Genomic DNA, 8,944 nt, shown 5'->3' with positions numbered 1-8,944 from the left:
GTGATTGTAGTGTATGTGTGCGTATAGGGGGTGTGTGTCAATGTTGAAGGGGCGGGGAGGGGGTCCTGCCACCTTTGAAGGGTGGTAGGAGGGTCAGGGGGGTGGGGGGAGGACTCGGGGTGGGGGAAACCCCTATCAGTGCCAGGGAAAGAATTCCCTGGCACTGATAGTGCCTACCGCCATGGATTTCGTGGCGGTACAGAAACCCACGAAATCCATGGCAGTATGTGGGGTCGTGATACCGCCGGCGGTGTAGTGACAGCCGCTGGTCTGGAGACTGAAGTCTCCAGCAAAGCGGCCGTTACCACCCTGGCGGTCGGAGTGGAGAAGTGGTGGTTCAGCATGGCGGTCACCGCTATACTTCTAATGCAATTATTTTTCTGCCGGCCTGTTGGCGGTTTTACCGCCATTTCTCCACTGACCGCCAGGGTTGTAATGAGGGCCTATATATCTTAAGATGGCTTTCCCGTACTTACAGAGTCCAGGAAATTGGCCTGGGTCTTTAGGGGTATCCTGCTCATACAGGGGTACCCTCACACTTAGGGACATACACCCTGCCCTTGGGGTGAAGGTCCTACCAGAGGGATTACTTACAGTGTTTAAGTGCAGTGACCAGGATATAAGGCAAGCCCCATTGCATGCACCATTTTACGCAGGCTGCAATGACAGACCTGCAGACACAGTTAGCATGGCCACCCATAGGTGGCACAATACATGCTGCAGCCCATGAGGAACCCCTGGTGTACCAATTCCCCTGGTACCATATACTAGGGCCTTACATAGGTGCACCAGTATGCAGTATGCCAATTGTGGGTGTGAAAGGTTTACCTGCACCCACATTTAGAGGAGAAAACACAGACACAAGGGTCCTGGTTTGCAGGATCCAAGTGAACTATTGTCTAAACACACTGACATCAGGCGAAAAGTGGGGACAGCTATGCAAGAAGATGGCACTTTCCTACAAATGGTTTGCTGTAGTCCCTTTTTAGAGTCTACTGCAACTTGAAAAAGAAAAAAAAAGAAAAGGGAGAAACAAAAAGATGGTCACCAAAACAAGATTAAAAAGACACAATAAGTTTTTTTTCCTCTAAAAAGAAAAGTGAGAGGGAAAGTTTCATCAGCCTGGTGAATGCCTTGCAAGGTGAAAGTTTTATGGAAACCTGTTGGATGAAAAAGGTTTGACAGAACCAGTTTCTGCAACTTAGAATGTTGTCAAGTACACATACACTCCATCATTGTTCTTACACCAATGTCTCCGTACTTGTCACTTAATTAGAACTTTAGATTGTAAGTGAGTCATTTCATTTGAGGGTAGAAAGGTCTACAACGATGTAAAACGATACAGACCACTGGTGGGATCAAGGGTGCACGAAGAATGAAAGTAGGGTGGTCCAAAAACATCCATAGTGCCTGGTAAAACCTATAATACAGCATGGATGTTAATTATCCAAAATGCCAGGGGTAGCGGAAGTGACGTAGTAAAAAAAACGAATGAAAAGTAGAAAGTTGAGCCCTAAGCAACGTCCTTAAGGATGTGTTCCTGGCACTGAATTTGCCTCCTCTGAACCCAGGGGTCGTAAAGGCAGTGCAAAGGGTGCAAGGGACAAGCTGGGGTCGCAGCTGCGGTCCTTGGTGACCCCTAAATGACGTCCATTCAATACAGTGTGATTTTTCTAAGAATTAAAAACAAAAAATCTCCAATATCTATGGATCCAATTTTGAGAAATCAGTTTTCTCTGGAAGTATGAATGCTAACTATTTAATAATCAGAGAACATTCCTTGAGAGAACTTGCGGCTAGATAAATCCCCAACGTATGCTGTTTGTCTTATAAGTGATACTGTAAACACTTATATTGGTGTCACCATGTTTGTCGCTCTACCGGGATGTATTGTTAAGGCATGTCCTTAAATGTTGACATTTTTTGAGTGTTGTCTGTCTTTTTCAGTTTTTTCATCTTTAAGGCATGTTATGGGTTGAATTGTTCACAATGTTTGGTAGATGCCAGTCTGTTTTTTTTAACCACCTGTGGGGTAAGTCTGTCTTTGATTGCTCAGCATGTTTGGTAGATATCTGCCTTTGATTGTTGGCAGTGTATGAGAGATACCTGCTATGATTGACAGGTGCACTTAACATTCATTACCTGCAAATTTTATTACAAGACCAGAGGCCCATATTATGCTTTCTTTTCTTGCTTTGATTTAACAGCAGCCAAGAAACAACAATACCCAGAAACCCTGGGAAAGAAAACAACAGTATTACATCATAATAGGAACACAGATCACACGTCGAATATGAATATATCTATCTTGACTGGAAGCAACAAGCCCTCTTTTCTTGCTGCTCGCAATCAAGGTAAGTATACTGCTTGTTTAAATTCATTAGTTTATTGTGATTCAAAGTCATATTTTTAAAACCGTTTTTATTATATTATTATCATGCTAACGCTGCACGTGCTATTACTGTCAGTTTTTCCTCTTTGCATGCGTGTTTTGTCCATTTAGAACATTCGCCTCCTTAACACCTGGCGCCATGCGCCTATATCTCATCTGCCTTCTCACTGATGCAGCCTGTGGCTCCTTCCTGCCTTAATGCCTTGTCTTTTCCTTTTGCTTCAAAAATGCCTCATTGTCTGAGTTCTCAGATGCACATCCTTGCCCCGTGCGCTCCGGCTCCCTCATCAGCTCCTTGAGAGCGTTTCCCCTCCTGCTTGCCTCGCCAGCTCCACCTTTCGCCCAGACATGCCACCAGGCCTAAGTTTACTACCCTCTCCAGTTTAACCCCTTAGAGCTGGGTTTTTACCCCATATTTATTTAGAATTTCTGTAAATTGGTCGTTCCAAATACCTTTATTTACATTTTCTATGAAATAATTTAACTTAATTTTAATATAATTTTATTACAATTTTACATATTCCAAGTTAATTTTTAAGCTTACATTATGACTGATAGTGACCAGTCTCAAATTTTAAAAGATAATTTGAAATCCTCCATTGAGGATTCAGTCCAGCATGCAGTATCCCTATCAATGCTGGATATATCAAAAAATCTTGAGACATCTATTTCCAAGATGCTGCAAAACTCCACTGAGGTCACTTGTAAAAAAGGAAAGAAATGTGCTGCTCCTTCAGAGCTTTATAAAGGGGTTTCTATAAAATGTGGGCCTCCCGCCGAAGAGGCGAATAATTCTTCAGAGCTTTCCTCTTATCCCCTTAATATTTTGGAACTCCATGTCGGACGGGATGGGGCGCAAGATGTGGTCATCTCTCGACTGGAGGTACATGGTCCGCACAGGAGTCATTACTGACATCAATTGTTTAGAGATACTTGCAGGTTCCTTTGCCATCCAATCCTTTATCAAAGACAGAGTAAAATGGACAGTTCTTCTTCGCATAGACAACCTTTCAGCGGTAAGGTACATAAATTGTCTGAGAGGTACGAGATCCAAACCTCTGGCAACATAAGGCAAGAGTCTTTGGGAATTTTGCCTTCTATAAACATTTTGATCAGAGCATAATATCTCTCTGGCGAATTGAACATGGTAGTGGACTGGTTCTCCCAACACTTATATGACTCAAGCGATTGGAAGCTTCATCCTTCAGTCTTCAATCTTATTTCTTCGATTTTTGGCATCATGTTAATAGACCTGTTCGCTTTATGTACCAATACCCAACTTATCTCCTTTTTCAGCTGGAGAACAGACACTTTGGCTATTGCCACGGATGCGTTTCTCCAAACATGGCCTCAAACCCTATTGTATGCTTTCCCTCCCTTCCTCTTCATTGCTCGAGTTCTTGCTCAAGCTCGCAGACAACAATCATCCCTAGTCCTTGTTACTCCTTTCTGGCAATCTCAACCTTGGTTCCCGCCTCTATTGGAGCTAACCTCAGACTTTTTGATACTCATTCCTCTTTTCCCGATCTACTCCTCGATCCGCAGGGACTCAGACACAACCTTAATCTGGACGGTTCCCTGTATCTGGTAGCATGGAGGATTTCATGGCTTCGTGGAGAACCCCAGAAATTTCAGAAGATGCTATCCAGTTCATCCAACAATCCTGGGCTCCCGGGAGAGCAAAAGTTTACAAATCTGCTTGGCTGGCATGGTGTAGCTGGTGTTTGGATAAGGATTCTGATCCCTTTTTGGGCAAATGTCACATTGGTGGTAAACTTTCTAGCTTACCTTGCTGCCCAAGGCAAAGCTTATAGATCAGTCAATACTTATAGATCTGCAATTTCATCAGAACATGTCAGAGTGGATGGAAGATCCATCGGAGAACATCCTGTGGTGTGTCGTCTGTTGAAGGGAGTATGTTTTGCCAAACCGCCTAGTCCTAAATACAGAACTATGTGGAATGTTAATCTAGTTTTACGCCTTTTCCTCACATGGCCAGATAATGGTGAATTACCACTTAAACGCCTATCTTCAAAATTAACCATGTTGTTATGTTTGGTTTCTATCAAATGAGTATCCGATGTTAAAGCTCTTGACTTATCCTCTTTCCACTACTCCTTTTTAGGTGTTTATTTTCAAGTTCACAGACGTACTAAAACTAACATGTCAACTGTACACTACACTTTTTTTCCTTTCTCAACCAAAATTGTGCATTGGTAATTGCTTAAGGTGCTATTTTTCATAAACTGCACATCTTCAAAGTCAATCCTCCTCCCAACTCTTGATATCCTTTCAGAAACCACACAAACCAGTTTATTCTCCTACTTCAGCTAGATGGGTGAAATGAGTTGTGTCTCTAGTGGGGATTTCCAATCTTTCCTTTGGGGCCCATTCAGTTTGGGGAGCCATGACTTCCAGAGTCTTTTGGGCAGGTGCCAATTTACAGGATATTCTAAAATCTGCAGATTGGTCAAATGAAAATACCTTTAGAACCTTTTATTGTAAATCAGTTAATCACCCATCTCAAACGTGATCTCTATGCTTTTAACAAGCATAAATATGTGCCTCCGGTCTTGTAATAAAATTGAGATTTTCCTAACCATGGTGTCTGAAAGGCTAGGTTTTATTAAAGACATGGAAGACAGGTTTATCCCACCACATTTCTCTAACCCTCCCTTTTTCTTATCGCTGCAGTTCTGATACCTTCGACCAGCTCAAATGTTGCCATCTAATGCAAGAAGCTCATCTCACCTTCCAGATATTTCTCGTTGGATGTCCTCTCTGGCTCCACCAGGACTGGCCTCCCCCTCCATCCTTTTTATGGACACCCTCAAAGGCTTGTTGCATGCCTTACTGAATCTTGTTTTATTCTTCATTTTATTTCCTACAGAGAAATTACACCAGGGACAGGGTTAAAAGCCCACAGAGAGATTACAAGAGGGATAGGGATAGAGCCTTTGCTTGACCATAATTAGTGGGGCAATCTCAAGCATCCGAAACTTTTCCTCATGCTCTGGAAGTCTGAAATGGGAGCACATGGAAGCTCCCATCTTCTTAGAGAACTAGAAAAAATGCAGTTGCTTCGCGAATCCAACACTCCGAAAAGTGTGGGGACTCTGCAGATGCTCACGTCCTAAAACAAGTGCTTAATTTGTAAATAAAAATGTGCCAGAGCCCAAAGCCCTCCACTTAAACATGCGGCTACTGCAATTAAATGTGCGAACACGGAATACTGAGGCAGCGTAATACTGAAGCCATCTCGGGCTTCTCCAATCCATTAGAAGCCACTCCCTGCCCCTTCACTCACTCTTTCAGCTTTCTGCTTTCTCCCATCGTGACGCTTTTTCGTTTTTCTCTTCCTCCAACTTTTCCATATGTTTTTTGCTCGCAGTAAATGCTTGGACAGAAAAATAAGTGCCGGCCCTCAAAAATAAGTGCCGGGCCTCGGAAACAACAAGCACAAATTAAGCACTGCCTTAACCCCTTCAAGGCTTACGAAGCCTCGGTTCTCCAACCTCCTTGCCTGGCTAATTTCTCTTTACATCATTCCCATCCGACACATACTTTAAGTACAACCTGAGAACTTGTGTTTAAAAGTCTCTATTACTGCACAATGAAATCTGCAGCGCTTGTCTTTCTTCACTTCCCGCGCATGCCATGAACGTGTCCTGGTGGTCGCCCCCTTCTGCAGGAAATGGGGGCAGCCCGGGAATGAGAAACATCTGACCCCGGCCTCTCTCCTTGTCATATCTGCTCCAGAGAGGGATGGATGGCTGCAGGGGAAGGAGTTCCCTGTCTGGGGGCCAGGCCTGGGAACAGTACAGTTCTGCCTCCAGACAGGGCCATTCATTTTAAACAAAATCAACGTCAGATGTGGGGCGTGTGAGAGGTCTGGGCTTCACAGACCACACACTGATGCTTCTCCCGAAAAAATAATGGCAGAACAGTACTGTTACAGTGATAACTAGATTATGTGTAGTGCTTAAACCGTACACAGTTGTGCCAAGGCGCTGTATTGAGAGTATTGAGAGTTATTCATGGAGTAACCCCCACCATTTAAAGGCTGCATTCAAGAATCAAATCTAAATCTACTCAAACTAAATCAGACAAATAACACCACTTAAACCAAGCAGTGGCAAAGCCAACAGGCCTTGCCTTGTCGATGCCAATGCATACCTACTGACTTTACCAATGGTGTTTGGTGACGTAATGCCTCATTGGCAAAAATATATGAAAAAAGCAGGGTTAGGTGTATACGCACGAGTCATCATGAATGCTCGTATGACGCCATAGCGTTCCCGGGTGATGACATATATGCACTTGCATCACTGTGCATGTGTGTGCAGCTGGAATGACGTGTTACCATTTTGCATTTTTTATTTATTCTTCTAACATGGCAGGTCACAATCTTAGAGCAGTTAAAAAAAATAACCTTTACAGGTGGGCAAAAGCTCACTTTGAAAGTGAGCTGCTTGGCAGCAAGTTGTAGCTGCCTAGTCCTTCAAAAAAAAAATTAACAATTTTTTAAGGAAACCACGACGGGAGCGGCAGGAAAACAAAGTGGGAGCAATGGGGAGTGGTTTGGGTAAATTCTAAAGCAAGAAAAGCTGAACAGGGGGAAGCAACAGCTGAGAAATGGAGGAGAAAGCATCAGAGAGCGAGAGGGCAGGTATATTTATGGGAAGGAGCAGCACAAGGGATAGATCAAGAAAGCACATGCTCTCCCATGGGGTGCTGACAGAAAAAGAAAAAACTGTTTTCTGAATTTGAGCAGAAGGATAAATGTAATCCAAAAGGATGGTAAAGAAGCGATGCTCCAGTTGAGGGCCAAACATAAGAAGAAGAAGAAGGAACACCACCAAATAAGAAGCAATCAAATGGGATCATCAAGAAAGCCAACTAATGGTAACGGGCTGGTCCAAAGGCCACTGTATGTATTGGTATTGTCCACAATAGGCATTTGTCAAAAGGCAGATAAAGGTTGGCTACAGATGAGACCTAAAAACAACATACATAGATTTGTTGCCTTTATGGGGAGTTTGGATTCACTAAATCATAAGTCATGGTCATAGATCCTTTGTCCAGTAGCTCAAAGACATTTAAGGTGGCTGACCATGTCTTGGCAAAAGTTGTGGCCTTTCTTTATTTAGGGGTGATATTTGACGTAAAAAAAAATTGAGGCCTCTGTTTGAGGGGAGGAAGACGGAGCTTGTTAAGACCACAGGAGCTGTGCCAAGTTTCACAAGTAGGCTGTGTTTCCTGGGCACCCTGTATTCTTCTCAAGATCTATCAGGCCGAATGTGTGTCTCAGTTCCTGTATGTTAGCGAGGTCTGGGGGTAGACGAAGATTGATAAAATTCAGACTGCTGAAAATACATTTTTTAAGATGTCTGGAGCAGGTACCTCAAAGTGCTGTGGCCATTTCACTCCAATGGAGCTTGGGACAATATATTTAGCTGATACAGTTGCCCTTAGTCACTTGTTGTGCTGGATTAAAACTTAGACTACGGAGGGACTCAAACTCACTGTACAGATTCTAGCGGATTGTTTGTCCCTCGATCATTTGCTCATAATCCCTTGAATTGCTTATATGAAGTATGAAGGCAGCCATTACCTCCCCAAGGAGAGAAAATATATTCCTTGAGCCCAAATCATTGTTGAACTCTGACTTGCATAGGGTGAAGGATCTGTTTTTAGAGCATGCTTCATCAGCCCGAGAGCATGGCGTGGGGACACATCCTTTTGAAAACTGTTCAAGGCCTAGAGCCTTACTTTCCTTAGGTTTTTAATATGAGAGGCAGATTTCCTTTGGCCAGGTTCAGATTTAACTTGCTACACCATCTCCTGATGTCACCCAGAGGCTGGGCTCACTCAGATTCTATGTTGCCCTGCGGCTACGTAGATATGCCTCCACAGGACACTTTGCATTTTGTAATGTTCTGCAAATATTTTAGTTTGACCAGAAAGCAGTTGATTGTCCCATTGCTGGAGCCCTTGAGCTTTACCCAAATATGCCCTGCTCTCGTGTACTTGCAGATGCTTCCTGATGACCATGTTTATAGTCTGTCCCTTGCTTTTTACGTGCTGTTTTGAGATCTAGGCTATCAAGACCAGATTGATTAATGCTTTGCTGTCTATATTTTATCTTGTTTTCAATTGTCTTTTGGTACAAATTTTAACTGTTTGTACCCCGAGTGATGCCTTATATTGTATGACTGTACGGGTTGTGTTTTATCTTTCATTCTAATGTTCTTTCATGGTTGTTTTTACAACTGAATATAGATTTCATCATGATGTTGAACATATATTGTATTGTATTGGTAGTTCTTTAGCGCTTTCTTACTGCTTGTGAAGCCCAAAGCACTTTGAGTGGCCCAATTTCACTATTTATGTAGTGCTTCATAAACCTGGCAGTATTTGAAGTGATCCAGTTTACAAATTAGATTCATAGGCGCCCCATCAAAGAGCATGGTTCAAAGAGTGATGGCTATAGTTTGACCTATCTCTTTCATTTTAGGTGATGTATGTGAGGTGTATGTAAAAGCAGCATAC

Source organism: Pleurodeles waltl, chromosome 4_2, assembly GCF_031143425.1.
Source record: "Pleurodeles waltl isolate 20211129_DDA chromosome 4_2, aPleWal1.hap1.20221129, whole genome shotgun sequence".
Taxonomy (NCBI): domain Eukaryota; kingdom Metazoa; phylum Chordata; class Amphibia; order Caudata; family Salamandridae; genus Pleurodeles; species Pleurodeles waltl.
The sequence above is the reverse complement of the archived record's forward strand: the minus strand, read 5'-3'. Positions refer to the sequence as shown.